Source organism: Balaenoptera borealis, assembly GCF_965194805.1.
Source record: "Balaenoptera borealis genome assembly, chromosome: 14".
Lineage (NCBI taxonomy): Eukaryota > Metazoa > Chordata > Mammalia > Artiodactyla > Balaenopteridae > Balaenoptera > Balaenoptera borealis.
Genome location: NC_138875.1, coordinates 14,663,042 through 14,679,462, shown reverse-complemented (window position 1 = coordinate 14,679,462; position 16,421 = coordinate 14,663,042). Strand labels below are relative to the sequence as shown.

The following is a 16,421-nucleotide window of genomic DNA, read 5'->3' as shown; positions in this document are numbered from 1 at the left end:
CATATCTCCTCCCTCTTGCGTCTCCCTCCCACCCTCCCTATCCCACCCCTCTAGGTGGTCACAAAGCACGGAGCTGATCTCTCTGTGCCATGCGGCTGCTTCCCACTAGCTATCTATTTTACATTTGGTAGTATTTATAAGTCCATGCCACTCTCTCACTTCGTCCCAGCTTCAGTTTTGTAGATAAGTTCATTTGTAGCCTTTTTTTAGATTCCACATATAAGCGATATCATGATATTTGTCTTTCTCTGTCTGACTTCACTCAGTACGAGAATCTCTAGGTCCATCCAAGATGCTCTATCTTTGATAGAATAATTAAATGAGATGATTTCATGACAAAATGTATTGCTAACTTATTTATATTATAGATAATTACTGTGAAAAGTTAAGTTGAAAAACTTGCTGAGTTGATGTAAGTGATCTAATCAAACTATTCAAGTTTATTCTGCTCTATTATTATTCTCCCTCTCTCTCTCTCTCTCTCTCTTCTCTCTTTCTCTGGATACCAGGCTTCAAAAAGTAATGGAATATAAAACTAATTATAATTACAGGATAATAATGCCAATTATATCTTTCAACTGGAAGACATTCTACTTCCTTTCCATTTGTTAAATTTTACAAAAGAACAAACGTATAGTTGAAGCAATACTTGAATGAGCAGTAATTGAATTTCATGCCCCATCAGCCAAATTTAAGGATATTCCCAACTATTGTCTCAGAGCACAAAGCATGGATTTCATTATATTCAACATAGAATAATATCCTTCAGAGCTGCTGACCCGCTGAGCTTTGAGAGGCTGAATAAGGACAAATACCTTTTAAAGTAAGCATGCCTTGGGGTAGTTCATCTCACAATAGCTGCTGGTAGAATTAAACTCCACCCTAACATTCATCTTTTCCATACACAACTCTGAAAAATTTAAGATACATCCCTGTAATTTTCAGCATTAGCAGCAATTTGGAGGTAAAATAGTTATGCTTTAAGTCAACTCTCTGACATTCCAGGTTGTGTATGTGTTAGAGGTTGTTTCCCCTTTAGTCATCTTCTTGGTTCTCATGGTAAGAAAATGATTACCTTGGCCGTGAGGTCAGAGGGGAGTGAAAGTCCAAGAATTGGGCATTAACAGGTTGGATCCTTGCAGAGAGATGGAATAGTTTAAATGACAATGCCCAAGGGGATAATGCAAATGCTCTTAGCCCATCCAGACAAGTTTCTATAACTGAGTACTCACAAGACACGGGCAAGGTTTGTCTCAGAGCCAGGTGAATGCAGATAGCTCCAATCTGCATTCCCACTTCCCCAACTTTAACCCAATGCACTCAACACACTGTAGTGTGTAGTCATAACTAGGACCTTCAAAACTCTATATGTTTATACCCACAGTCCCATTTGCTTGAGATGTTTTTCTACTCTTCTTTACAACTTAACTTCAAAATCTAGTTACATTTTTTTTTAACATCTTTATTGGAGTATAATTGCTTTACAATGGTGTGTTAGTTTCTGCTGTATAACAAAGTGAATCAGCTATACATATACATACATCCCCACATCTCCTCCCTCTTGAGTCTCCCTCCCGCCCTCCCTATCCCACCCATCTAGGTGGTCACAAAGCACCGAGCTGGTCTCCCTGTGCTATGTGGCTGCTTCCCATTAAAATGTTACCTTTACTTACAAAACCTTCTGAATTCTCTCAAGCAGAGTTGGCCATTCTCTCCATGCTCCCATGCTACTTTATATATTATACATTTCTTTTCTCTCTATTCTACTTTCTTTTATTGAAATATAGTTGATTTACAATGTTGTGTTAATTTCTGCTGTACAGAAAAGTTATTCAGTTATACATATACATACATTCTTTTTTTATATTCTTTTCCATTATGGTTTATCCCAGGACATTGAATATAGGGCTATACAGTAGGACCTTGTTGTCCATCCATTCTAGATGTAATTGTTTGCATCTACTATCTATTCTACTCTGAATATTGCATTCAAATCATTGATTATAGACCAGTTTTCCTTGCTAGAATACATGCACGCTTTTAGAGAAGTCTACAAGATGTTTTTCATCCTTACTCCTGTAACGAAGCCTTTTTTCCTGACCTATAGTAGACAGTGTTTGTTTCTTGCACTTGATTTTTTTATAAAAAGAGCCTTCAAATATTATTTAGTTTGATATTCACAATTCTGTATGATTTTCTGAGCAATTATTACTAAACCAATCTCGCCAACAAGAAACCTGACTTACAAAAGAACTGCGATTTGCACAAGGTCACCAGTGACATTGCGTTTTTTGCATTAAGTGTTATCATGATAGGTAGCTCCTCTGTTGAGCCTCTCCCCAAACATTCTCTTTCTTCACTTCCTTTCCAGAAATAGCAAGTAACCTAAAGTTGTTATATATTCTTCCCATTTGTGTTATTATATTTTTACTATATGTGTTCTTAGTACTTTATAGGAGTTGAACTTCTTGCCACCTCTGCCTGCTCCACAATATGAAGTTAAATAAGTCCTGGGCTTCAGTCTCGATCTGTGTATTTCTAGTTTTGTCCTTACCCATAAAGAGATTTAACTTGTTTTTGAGAATGGCTATATGTTTTAAATAGATATTTAAAGGCTGAGGGAGGTGTGAAAGCCAACTTTTGGAATTACATTTTTTTCTGTTTTTATTTTCTTAATCAATGATACTGACCAAGATGATACTGAAGTTCCCCTGAGCTTGATTAACCTTTAGACAGATGTCTTCCTGATTTGAGTCCCTTAGAGCTTTTACCTTAGAGAACTTTTTTGTCTGCTTCTTTGAAAAGTCTTTTAAAAAGTCTCTTGTCAGTTTCACAACCCAGGAATGTCTTTTTCTAGGACCTGGGAACCACTGCTTTGAAGTCTAATTATCAAGGAAGATAGTTCCCCTATCTCGAATTTTGGTGGAAGGATAGTAGCCTAAATTAGGTAGTCTCCTTGCTCCAAGGTGTAAACTACCTCCTGTTACAAGGATACGAGAAACTTGACTTTTTTTTTGGATGAAGCCAATTAGTGTACACAGAAAGCCTATGGATCCCCTTTTCCCCAACCCCAGCTCTTAAAACTCTCAGGCCCTTAGAGCTGAGCTCCACCTGAGTTCTGGCGTCTCTCCTCTATTGCAATAGCCTTTAGTAAAGTCTTTCTTACCTGTTAAATTTGTCCAGTGCAATTTTCACTTTGACAATATAGAACTTACTTCAAATTGTTTGGAAGGGAAGTTTTATTTCTCATTCTCATAGAGGCAATTTAAGTTGCTATTAGAAGTTATTTATAAAGTACTTCACATTGAGAGCTTTCAAAAAAGAAAAATGGAAATATCAAATTTAAAGTGTACTTTCTAGACTAAATCTCAAAGGTTTTGCAAAAGCCCATCAGTCTCTGAGTTTCAGTTGCTCATATATGCAAACAGCTTTGCAATTATTTAGCATTTTTGTTTGTTTGTTTCTTTGTTGACTGCTTCGGGCTCTGATTATCATTCTATCCTCATCCACTCTTTTCAAAGTCTGGAATCTATTGCTGCCACACCTTATGGTATTTACTTTTGGTGTGTATTTTGTTTTTATAAAATGTTTTTAGCTAAGTAAATACATTTCTTTTTCTTTTATTGGAAGACTTACATTGTTTTGTAAAACATTTTCTCATGGTTATCACTGATACACCCTAGCTCTTTGAATTCCTTTAAGATATTAAAGTAAGCAATTTTCTTTACCCATCATGAAGAGCCTAGTTTTATGAATATGCCTCTATTTAAGAAAAATGGATTTTTGAAGTCATATAAGAGACTTGGTGCTATTTATCTACAGCAACATGTTAGGAGAAACAATATAAGACTGACAAAGTTAAAACACAGGAAAAGAACACAGTATGAATGTTTCTAGGGCATTATTAATTGAGGCCAGAGTGTAGTGTTTAAGAAATGTTACTGCTGATTCTCAAGTCTTTTATAATTTTCTCACAAAACTTTTCCGTAACAACATATCATTATTAAAATAATATAGAAACAGGGGAACTAATATTGAACTAGCTATATTTGTTAGGGCTTCTTTGTTTTTATCAAGTTCATATTGTCCTTGAAAATATATAATATACCAGGCTCTATGCTGTGTGGGACACAGTAAGGAGATGTTGAAAATAGATTTAAAAAAAAAAAAGCTGCACCAGTTTTGTTTAAAAAATGTCCTCTAATGCAAAGCTTAAACACTGATATATTTATTATTTCATTTAACAGGTATTTATTAAGTCCCCTAAGAAGTCCAGACACTAATGGAAACTGATAGACAACTGATAAATGATCACATCATAACAAACACTATCATAACATAGACTGCTTACCTGTCTAAATACTTAAATATGTTAGCATAAAATTCCAAGGAATTGCATAGGAAGTGAACTTAATTCAGTCTTACATGGCTATGGAAAGTTCCAAAAAATGAAAATGTGTAATTTATGACCTGAAGGGTGAGGACCAATTAGCTAAGCAGAGGGTTAAGGAAGAGGTTGCAAACTAAAGGCATTACATTTTTTTTTTTTTCATTTTTATTTATTTATTTATTTTTTGGCTGTGTTGGGTCTTCGTTTCTGTGCGAGGGCTTTCTCTAGTTGCGGCAAGCGGGGGCCACTCTTCATCGCGGTGCGCGGGCCTCTCACTATCGCGACCTCTCTTGTTGTGGAGCACAGGCTTCAGACGCGCAGGCTCACTAGTTGTGGCTCACGGGCTCAGTTGCCCCGCTGCATGTGGGATCTTCCCAGACCAGGGCTCGAACCCGTGTGCCCTGCATTGGCAGGCAGATTCTCAACCACTGCGCCACCAGGGAAGCCCAGGCATTACATTTTAAATGGACCAGATCAGAGAACATGACTTTAGCTTGAAATTGAGTTAAACAGATTCCCCTTGAATATGGACAATGAAGGCTGGGGAAAGAAAAGTGCTTAACCTGATGGCATAGACAGAACCAGAAAGGGTTTTATATACCATACTAAATAGTTTGGGCCTTTGAACCACCAAAGGATTTTAGGCAGGATAATTTTAAAGTTATATTAATGCTTCAAACTGATGACTATGAATGCAGTGTCTGTCTGTCAAGAGTGGAGCTTAGGGAACCAAGATATTAGAGATGTAGTTAAGAGAGGAATAAAAATACAGAAATATTGAAGAGGATAAGTCAAAAATACTTAATTTATTAATGGGAGATGTTGGAGAAAAGGGGAAGTAAGGGTTGAGACATTTCTCATTTGGGAAAGTGAATATACAATGATGTCATTCACAGGAACACGAGAAAGAGCAAGAAGGAGAGAAAATGAGTCCTGATTTAAATATGTCAATTTAGAATATTAGTTTATTTTTCAAATGAGTTTAAAGCCCGACAGCTTGAACTAGAAATATAACTTGAAATCATAAGCATGGAAAGTAAAATAAGAATTGAAGAGTGAGGGGTTGAACACTAAATAAACAAATATGAAAGAGAAACAGGAGCCCAGTAGAGCTGGAGATGGTGTGATCATCTCTAAGAGGTAGGAAGAAAATCAATATAATATGATATTATAAAAAACAAGTTAAGGAAGTATTTGAGGAAGGAGGGAGTGGTCAACAGGATTAAAATTTGGAGACAAGAAAGGAAAGAAAAATGTTTCAGTACCTTTTAGGTAGAGTCTAAATTGAAGTGAATTGAATAATTGATTAAAAGTGGAGGAAATACAGGTAGAATGATCTTTAAGAAGCCCGACTCTTAAGAGAAAGAAATTGTGTGATGAAAAGAGGGTAATGTGGGTTCAAAAATAGAGGAGTTTTTAAAGTTGGAACAGCTTTGAATTTCTATAAGGGCCAGTGAAATCTGTATTAATTTGTTAGGGGCTCTATAACAAATTACCACAGACTGAGTAGCTTAAACAACAGGAATTTATTTTCTTTCAGTTCTAGAGGCTAGAAGTCTTGAGATTAAGGTGTCAGTAAGATTGGTTAGTTCTGAAGTCTATCCTTCTGGCTTTGTAGATGACCATCTTTCTTTGTGTCTTTACTTGTTCTTTCCTCTATGTGTTTCTGTGTCCTAATCTCTTTTTCTTATAAGGACACCAGTTATATTGGACTAGCACCCATCCTAATAGCCCCATTTAACTTAATCAGCTATTTAAAAATCCTATTTCCAAATACAGACACATTCTAAGGTACTGGGGGTTAAGACTTCAATGTATGAGTTTCAACAATCCAACCCACAGCACACTCTGTTGGAGCTCTGTTTCCAGTAAAGGGGAAGAAGGAGAAAGAAAGGATTAAGGAGGGAGTGAGGTCCCTGAGGGATGTAGGATAGAACAAGATGCAGATGAGGATGGACCATAGAGGAGGGATATTGCTTTAGGTAATTGGGATTGAAAACCAGATGGAGGCAGATACCTTTGAATTTTTAGAGAAATTGGAGTCTGATGGCTTTTATCTTTGTAGGGAGAGGAAGTATAGTAGTAGTTGTTCTAAAATTTTGAGGAAGATTTGCTGAGTGGGAAAGAGGCCAGAAAACAATAAAACACGATGTTGAGAATATTGACCGAGAGAGTAAAGTAATGAACTATGCCTCTGCTGACTGGGGAAGAGACTAAACATAGGAAGGAGTTAATGGAAAAGTATTAATGCAGGTGTCCAGGCCCTGGAGATCTCAGGATTTAGTATTGATTAAGTTGAAACATAAAACCTCAGGGATCTTGCTTTTTCTAACTTTTATGATTAGCTAAATTTATCAGTGTTTTATCTTCTCCAAACATCATTAAACCCTCTCTATGTAAGAAAGTTGTTTGTTCTTTCATAGAGGTTAATATAATCACCCAGTATCCTTTTATACCAGGGATGGTTTATGTACAGTATAAAGCATATTTACTCACCGTCTTATGATGTTTTGAAAGACATTGCCCTTGGGTTTAAGAATATAATACTTATTCTGAAGGAATAGAACCGAGGGTTAAAATGTCCAGGACTAATAATGAGGATTGTTTGTTGCGAAGGATGAAAAGATTGCAGAGTGCACCTAGAAGTGGAGGGCAGAAAGATAATTTTTGGAGAAATATCTGGAAAAGAAAACAGTGGTGGGTTTGGGGTGGGGAGTACATCTCACCTACAATGGCATCAAAGTAAATAAAAGGAGAACTAAAGAGAGTGACTGTAGCTATGACTGAGTTATAAATGTCGATTTTAAGTTTGCTTCATGTAGTTTACAACGTTTTTCATCTCCCTATATTGTAAGTTAGTACTGCACAATTATAAAAATTCATACCTTTAAAGCAAGAAAATTAACAGGTGAATTTATTAAATATCTAAGTGTCAAGTGATACATTCCTTCCAACATTTTTTTTTTATTCTCCAAAACTACAACTAGGGTGTCATGTGATGCAAAAGTCACACTGATCATTCATCACTTCGACCACATTTACTGCTTGCTCACCACGGCTATTGCTCATGCGAAGTAAATTCACAAAAGTCTGTCATGAAATATGGGTCCTCCTTCAACCTCCTGATTTTGTAGCTCCACTCCTGCCACTGCTGTCCTATGATGAAAAAAAAACCCAAAAAAACAACGATTTGATGATTTAGGAAATGGAGTTAAGTAAATCGTACATGCTTACGCTCATCCAGAGTCTTTATCTCAGAGTTTCACTCTTACATTTTCCACCTTCTTTCAAATCCCTTCCTCAGTCACCGTTCTTCAGCCTTCCCTGGATGCAAGGATACTGCAGACTTGACTGCCGAGATGCACGTAGGTGGAATCGAGACTCAGAGTTAAGTAACTTTTGAGGGCCAGTGTTAACTTTAAAAGGTGAATTAGGATTTGGGTTCAGATTAGCTGGACTCATTCACATTTGCATTATGGTGACCAGTTTGGGCAGAGGGGAAATTTGTTTTGGGTTAGATGGAGAAAGCCAGGTAAAACTCATCTCAATAAAAAGAGGATGACTAGGGATCCTCCTCGCAGCGTATTTGAAGGGAAGCGATTCTTAGTCTCAGAGATTCAGTTCTGAGGATGAAATAATTTTTTTGTTCATTTGAAAAGTCTTAATTGAATGCAAATTACGTCCTAGGCAAATGCTAAAGGCCAGAAATACAGAATAAAGTAAGCACCATTCCTAACCCTGAAAAGATCACATTCTAGTTGAAGATATTGGTTTGTACTTGGTTTGTACTTATTGGTTGCTATGACTCAATCAATTATATGACTATAGTGGTTCAAGTGCCTCTTGGGAGAAGTAGGTAAGGTATAAGTAACTCTAGGAGAACTAAGGAGTCTTCATAAATATGATAAGATTAGAACTGATTTTGAAGTATAAATTGGCTAGGTATGAAAAAGGGAAAGTATTCCAGGCAAACGGAATAATATGAACAAAGACACACAGAGAAATGTTTAACTGTTTAAACATAATTTGCATCTGCTCTGAATAGGGAAATTTTTTTTTCCCCATGATTTTTCTCCAGAAAGAAACAACTAATCCTTATGTGGTCATTTAAGGTTTAAAAAAATCCTTAAGATAATTCAGTTTTGAAGAATTAAACATAGCAGAAAAGGAAAATTGTTGAGACCCTACACCAGACTGGTGGGACTTAATCTAAAATAAAATCAAACTGATGAGTTTTCTGGTAGAATAAATTACAATTTTATCCTATGTGTATATAAAATACTACCCTATGTATGGAAACCTCTCTCCTAATTATAAGAAAGAAATGGTCACTAATTTATTTACAGCACAATCCCTTAAATAGTATTTATTACAATCATTTCTGTATCTTTCATAATTAAACTTGGCTGGCAACCAAAAACTACAATTAATCTAAAAGCAGTATGTGGAAAGTCTAGATTAGACGATTGCATGAGGTAGGGTAATCAAGAGAAAATCAGTGTAAATGTAAATTTCACCATTTCATTGATGAAAGTTGTTTATGGTTTCTAGTAGCAGCAAGGAATCCTACATATTTTACGTTATTTACTTCAAGGTTTTGAAAAATCAAAAGGTAAATCACTCTGTTTTTGCAAGTCTATAGTTTGTCAGGAAGAAAATAACTCTTCCACTTTGAATAAAATCCAAGGTTGTTTTTCCTCTGAAACACCATTTGCTGCTTTCTGTGAAAGTGAGAATTTACACAGGAAGTTTGTCAACAGGATAGTATCAGAGTAGGAAATATTTCCAATGAGAGGATGTGAATGATGAGGCAGAAGAATGATAGTAGGATGAGAAATGGCAAAAACAAAAACAAAAACATATTTTTTTGGTTGCAAAGGAATAGTCATAGTAATAATCATGGTAGTAGATTGGAAGCAATTTCATGATCAGAGCTCTCTGATGCCTCCCTCTCTGTAACTGGAAAAGGAAGATGACTAAATCTCTAGAAACTCTCATCAGTGGAGAAGGCAATGGTGTAAATCTGCATAACAATCATACCCTTGTTTTTCCTGATAACCTTCCATAACTGGTCTCCCCCAAACCCCCAACATCTTCTTTTGTCTTTAGCTAAAGATGGTATTTAAGGCGGTGGCTTGGGCCATTTTGGGAGTTACAAAGTTTTTCCTGAGTAACTCTCATGTATACATGAGGTAGACATGTTATTAAACTTATTTTTGTTTTTCTCCTGTTAATATGTCTTTATTACAGGTGGGTCTCAGCCAAGAAACTAGAAGGGTGGACAGAAAATTATTTTTCCTCCCCTACATACACATTATAGTCAATAAATGTCCTTTGAATAAATCACTAAATGAATGTAACTCACCTGGCTGTGGTCTGTAGAATTAGAAGAAAACATAATTACAGAGAATAAATTCAGTTAGGAGGCTTTTGAGATCTTGTTGGCAACTTAGGAGATGAATGAGGTAAAGATATGATTAAAAATTGACCCCCCCCAAAAGTGGAACCTTGTTGTCGTAGATACTGTAGATGCCTCAATTCTAGGTCACATCTCGAACAGTTTATCTCTTCATATAACCTAATATTTAGTAATTAGCACTTGATATAATTTAGAGAAAAAAATAGACTATATTTAGCATTTATCCCAAGATTTAAGAACATACATTTTATATTTTTTCTTTTATAGTAAGAAATAAGGTATTCTTAAATTCCTATGCAGTAATAATACAAAATATAAAAATACTTTATTATCTTGTATCTTGATATCTTTATTATCTTGATGGTTTACTTCCTTGGATAAAATTTATTTTTTGGTCCTCACACCAGGAGATTTGGACTAAGCTGCTAGAACTCGCTGAGGTTGTTTAATTAACTTTATTAACACAAGATAGCCATCTACTAAGTTCTCAGTTTTGCACCAGATCATCATAAACAAAGGTGAGAAAGACACAATGCTAGTTACTTCAAGGAACTGATAACGTAGTCAGTGAAGTAGAATGTATAAAAGTAATTACATTGCAAGATATATAATAAACACTCTAAGGTAAAAACCCAGAATAAAACTTAAAATATTCTATATCGATAATAAGGAAACAGAAAACTATTTTCATTTTATGATGTTGAGAAAGACTAAGGGGAGTCCTGTAAGAATAAGTAGGACTTCAAATAATAAAGGAAATTTGGGGAAGGCAGGCAAAACTGAGTTAATAGCAAAATAGATAAACTTAATCAGTGATTAACTCAAACTCTCACAAGGTAATAAATATATTTTGGACATATACACAAGGTCCTATCATCTTGTATATATAGATCACACTGGAGGCTAAGTGAATGAGAATTAATAGATGAATAGAACTCCATCCTGATTCCCATTACAAACTAGAGAGATGAGAGATAATGTACTATCCTCTGCTCTCTTCTGGTTAATCATCACCATCTCTGACAGTTTTAAAGCTTTCTAATGTGTAAACAAGAATCAAGCTAATATCTCATTTTCAAATGGTGTTCAATTATGTAAATCCCCATTTTTCGTCTTTGCTTTTATTAGCATGGTAGTATCCAGTGATTATAATGGGAGAACATTTTTTTAACTATTCAAATGTCATTTATGTAAGGAGCAACATTTTTGCATAATACATCTTCTACAAAAGATCCCATAGATAAATAATTCAGGGAATATTCATGAGTTTATTCATTTGTTTTATCTATAGATGAATTAATGTGCAAATAAATATTCATGAGCCAATTTGTGTTATTGGTTTATTTTATGATATCCAGGTGTTATTTTTTTCCTCTTTGTATTCAGTAATGATCATTTGAGATTCAAATGCAAACACTAGGCATAGTTGTCATACCTGTCCATCATTAAAGAATGAATAATAAATCTTCATGAGGAAAAAGAAATTTAACTTATTGCCTCCTTTTAAATAAGACAATACCATTGGAAATCCTATATTCTACCTCAGAATAATTTTGTATCTACATCGATGTTTATGAAGGCAGCATCTTATAAAGCAAGAGTTCTAAAATTTTTGGTCTCAGGATCCCTTTACATTCTTAAAAATTATTGAAAACCTCAAAGAATTTGTTTTATGTGGGTTATATCTAATAATTTGGTTATATTAGAAGTATCAATTAAAATTAATAAATTTAAAAATATTTATCAATTTATTTAAAAGCAACAATTATAAAACTATTATATATATTAACATAAATAACCTGGTTTTTATTAAAAAAAAATTCTATTTTCCAAAATAAAAATAGTACTAGCATTTCTTTGTCAACCCACTACAGACTGGTTCCTGTTGTTAATATTTCATTACAACATTTTAGCAATCACAGCCAATATGCACTATACTGCCAAATCCAACAGGCAGTCCTTGCTCTTATGTCCTTATGTTACCTTTTTTTTTTTTTTTTGCTTTACAAGACAAATGGTTTTTTAAAATATTTTAATATAAGATAAATAACCTGATAACTTTACCCATACATTAATTATTTCCAATATTCTTTATTCCTTTGTGTAGAGTCAAGTTTTTAAAATATCTTTTTATCATTTTTATTTAACCTGAAGGACGTCCTTTAATGCATTTTGTAGTGCTGTCAACAAATTCACTTTTGTTTGTGACATAGAATTCTAGTTTTCAGTGTTCGTTTTCTTTCAGTACTTTAAAGAAGCTTTTTCATTGCCTTCTGACTTACATTGTTTCTTATGAGAAGTTCTCCATCATTATTGTTTAGTCCCCTGTAATTAATGCATCTTTCTTTCTAGTTGCTATAGTTTTTTAAAATAATAGCTTTCAGAAATTTGATATATGTATCCTGGTGTAGTTTTTCTGTTTACTCACCTTGGGATTTGTTGAGCTTTCTGGGATCTGTAGTTTTCATCAAATTTGGAAATATTTTTCTGCTGCTCCTTTCCTTCTGGAACCCCTATTAAGGATATATTCAGTTTCATTATTTTGTTGCATGTATGGCTAGGTTCTGATCATATTTTTTCAGCATTTTTTATCTCTGTAACTTCAGTTTGGATAGTTTCTATTGCCTTTACTTTAAATTTGTTAGTTTTGGGGTTTTTTTCCCCCTATAACCTCCAATCTTCTATTAGGCCATTATAGGGAACTTTTAATCTCAGATATTTTATTTTTTCAGCCCTAGAAGTTCTATTTAATTTAGTTTTATTGTTTCCATTTCTCTTTTTATTATTTTCTTTTTAAAAAAATCCTTGCATATATTTATTGTAATAGATGTTTTTAAAGTCCTCATCTGTTAATTCTATTATCTGTCATTCCTGATTCGGTTTCTATTTACTGATTTTTCTCCTGGTAGTGGGTTACATTTTTTTTTTTTTTTTGCTTCTTTGCATATTTTATTTTTATTGTAATCAGGACATTGTGAATTTTATGTTATTTTGTTTATAGATATTGTCATCCTTCAGTGTGTTGAGTTTTGTTTTGGTAGGTAGTTAACTTACTTTTGGGTCAACTTTATCTTTTCAAGTCTTGTTTTTAAGTGTTGTTAGACTTTTTTTAGGACTACTATTTTAAGTAAGTAAATTCTACTTTTTGTTCAATCCAATGGGTAAAATGTTATAATTTTATTATTAAAATATTATTAATGTATTAATTATCAATTAATTTACCAGTATTAACATTTTAAGAATTTATTAAAGTAATGTATTGTATGATATTCCATGATTACTTTTGAGATTGATAATTTTTTCATTTGCCTAATGGCCATTTTAATTTTTCTTCCATTTCTTGTTTGCAATTTTCATAGTACCCTCAAGTTTGGTGATCTGGCTAGGCTGGGAGGGACTGATTAATTCCAGGTTATATGACCTGATATATCCTTCAAATCCTTAGTTCCTAAAATACCAAGAAAACTGGTTGGTTTAATTATCAACTGCTACATATGTATTTCATTTGGTTATTGAACTAAGCTGTCTCATTATAACAACTATTTGTAATAAACTGGATACTACTTAGCTGTTTTCGGGCTTACGTAACTAGGAAAACTTGAGAGTTGCCTTGATTTTCTAAAGCTGCTGTCAGTCAATTAGCACAGATATTATAGATCTGGTTCAGGCCAGGTTACACTAAAACCTGTGAAATTCAACTTGGAATTATTTGTCCCTATTAGTCCATATTCTAAAATCATTTTTCATAATGTAGGCTCCGAGAAAATGTGAGAACTTTTGAGAAAAGAATATAAATTACATGTGTCAACAAATAGAATGTAGAAATATGAATGACAGGGCTTCCCTGGTGGCGCAGTGGTTAAGAATCCGTCTGCCAATGAAAGGGACATGGGTTTGATCCCTGGCTTGGGAAGATCCCACATGCCGCGGAGCAACTAAGCCAATGCGCCACAACTTATGAGCCTGCGCTCTAGAGCCCGTGAGCCACAACTACTGAGCCTGCGAGCCGCAACTACTGAAGCCCATGCACCTAGATCCCATGCTTCGCAACAAGAGAAGCCACAACAATGAGAAGCCCACACACCGCAACGAAGAGTAGCCCCCGCTCACCACAACTAGAGAAAGTCTGCAGGCAGCAACAAAGACCCAACACAGCCAAAAATAAAAACAAATCAATAAATAAATTTTAAAAAATACAAATTACAATTCAATTCCCTCAATATAGAGAGCCATTTATTTAGAAATGCCTCAAATAACCCAGATCATTGAAATTATTAATTTTGAAAGCAAAGAATTAGTATTGCTTTACATATTAATATTTTATGTTGAAGTAAAAACATACATTACCTGAACACAATACAAAATAATGGTAACATGACAGGCTGTATTTATAAAGTCGCTAGGTGGGAAGAAATGGTATGCCATGTTGTTTTAACAAAATGAAGAGATTAAGGTTGGAAGATCTGGGGTTTGGTCTGGGGTCAAATCTCTGTGCTGACAGTTGCTAGCTATACTTTGTAGGGGCAAACTTCCTAGGTTTTCTGTAAAATATCAATAGTTTCTACACTGTAGATATTTTGTTAGAATTATATATCTGAATAATGTGAATGGTGTTTGTTTTGCTTTGTTACAACATTAACATTAAGTTAACATTTGGCTGGATAGGATGTTTGCTATATCAGAAACAAATAGCTGATACCCCGAGAGAAATGCAAAGAAGATGGTTCCTGTTCCCTGGGTGACATTTTGACTGGTCCTCTGGACAGTATCTCTCTAAAAAATCTCAGGATCTGAATTTCCTGGTAAGTAGTAAAGTTCAGTTTTTTAGTCTGAGTTATTAGTGTGCAGACTGGGAGTCCAGCTCCAGGATTGGAATCATTTCAACACTACCCACAACAGCCCAGAGCACATAGTCGAAAAAAGACACAGACAAGTATGTGAAAAGTTTCCTGAATATAAATTAGAACTTCAATCTGCTCGAAGGTGAAGAAAGTAAACTATTAAGGGAAAGTTAAATTGAACTCCAATGTGATTCCTTAAAAATTTTGAACTTTTCCACAGCAAAACTTAACAGTTATATGAAAATTAGATACACTGCTGCAACGTTTTGAAGTAAAATTAATTTTAGGGCAATATATTTCAAGGTTAAAGGGATAGGGAAATGATTGGATATGAAATTGAAAGGATCAGTCTGTGTCAGATGTTAATATAATTTAACTAGCAATCAAAAGAGATAGGTGGTAGAAATTTAAACTTTAAAACCAAGAACTAAACCTTTATGAGAAGTGACTGCTTTGCTATGTGGGAAAACTGTGGTTTATTTTAGCTGTTTAGTTGTCATTGGGATTTTAATGATGCACAGGGATTTATAGATGTGAAATGCATATAAAAATAACCTGCACAGTTTACTGCTAGTTTTAATTCTTATTGCTTGATTATGGCCCTTTAAACATGCATAGAGTAATACTTTAAAAACCTATATCTTTTGAGACTATATGATGCATTTTATATGTTATATAAATTATTACACAAAAATCATTTTATAAATCTTGCTTCGTTATTTGGAATCCCATTGTTATGAAACTTAATCATTCTCTGTGTGAAGAAAATATAGATTCTTGGTTTAAACAGAGAAATAGTGGAAAGAATACATGGAAGATGCAAAGATAAAGGATTTAAGAGAGGGTTCTTTACCTTTGAATTTTTCTCCTTTTAATGAATGGATATCTCCTACCATAATTTGAGAAAATGGAAAAGCATGTGAGATGGAATTAAAGAGAACCAAATTTAAGTCCTAATTCTACCATTTAATGGGTCTCCATTGTCTGAAAATAATAATGTCTACTCCATGGAATTGAAATAGGATCAAAAATGTAATGTGTGTAGAAGCTGAAATTGACAGAACACTGGCAGAAATGAGCCTCACTGAAATGGACATCCGTAGGCTTGCTATGTAAACTTTGTTCTTCTTGGAACTAGAAGCCTAATTCTAATAGGTAATGGATTTTCTTAGTCTGTGTTTTTGTGCAGAGCCCGGGGCCAGAGTTTATAGATTAACACTTTATTAGGGCATGCCCTGCAGAAGAGCAGGATTGGGGGAAATGAAGGGAGTCAGGACAGGGCAGAGGGTAACATGAGGGGCATTTTAGACCTGGCTACCACTTGGTATAAGCAGAAGTGAGTGCATGATCTCCTGGGATGTATGTCCCCCTGTAAGTGACTGCTTCTAAGGTCAGTCCCTCTGGAGGAAGCAAGGGGAACAAATTTATTCTCAACCAGGTCTCTTACAGCCAAAGGACTGCACGATGGGATGTTAAGTTCCCCACACATAATAACTGGGCATTCTTGGGACTACCAGCTGATTCCATGACTTGTGATACTAAGGGCAAAAGGAAGACCCTGGGGCTGAAGGTCAGAGACTGCAAGTGTGGGTGGGAGGCGACTCTCTATTGGGTTGTGGGTGAGTCTGAGTTAAAGTGGTCACAGTGGTGGCTGGGCCTGAATAACATCCAAAGGCCTTAGAGACAGAGAAAGCTGAGGACATCTGAAGTGGCACATACGTGGTGCCTGATACCGGCATCATATATAATTACACTTAGAGAGATCTTTACA

At 34.8% G+C, this 16,421-nt stretch overlaps 2 long non-coding RNA genes across 2 annotated transcripts in view; both read left to right on the top strand.

The window, feature by feature from the left end:
- LOC309610319 overlaps positions 1-16,421 on the top strand; it is a 131,609-nt gene that overhangs the window by 114,401 nt on the left and 787 nt on the right. The window contains exon 2 of the long non-coding RNA XR_014233848.1: positions 14,475-14,611. This is a non-coding gene — a long non-coding RNA (uncharacterized lncRNA). The remainder of the gene's footprint in view (positions 1-14,474; positions 14,612-16,421) is intronic.
- On the top strand, positions 89-14,442 carry LOC309610776. The gene is made up of 2 exons (XR_014234162.1): positions 89-4,529; positions 4,841-14,442. It is a non-coding gene; the product is annotated as an uncharacterized lncRNA (long non-coding RNA).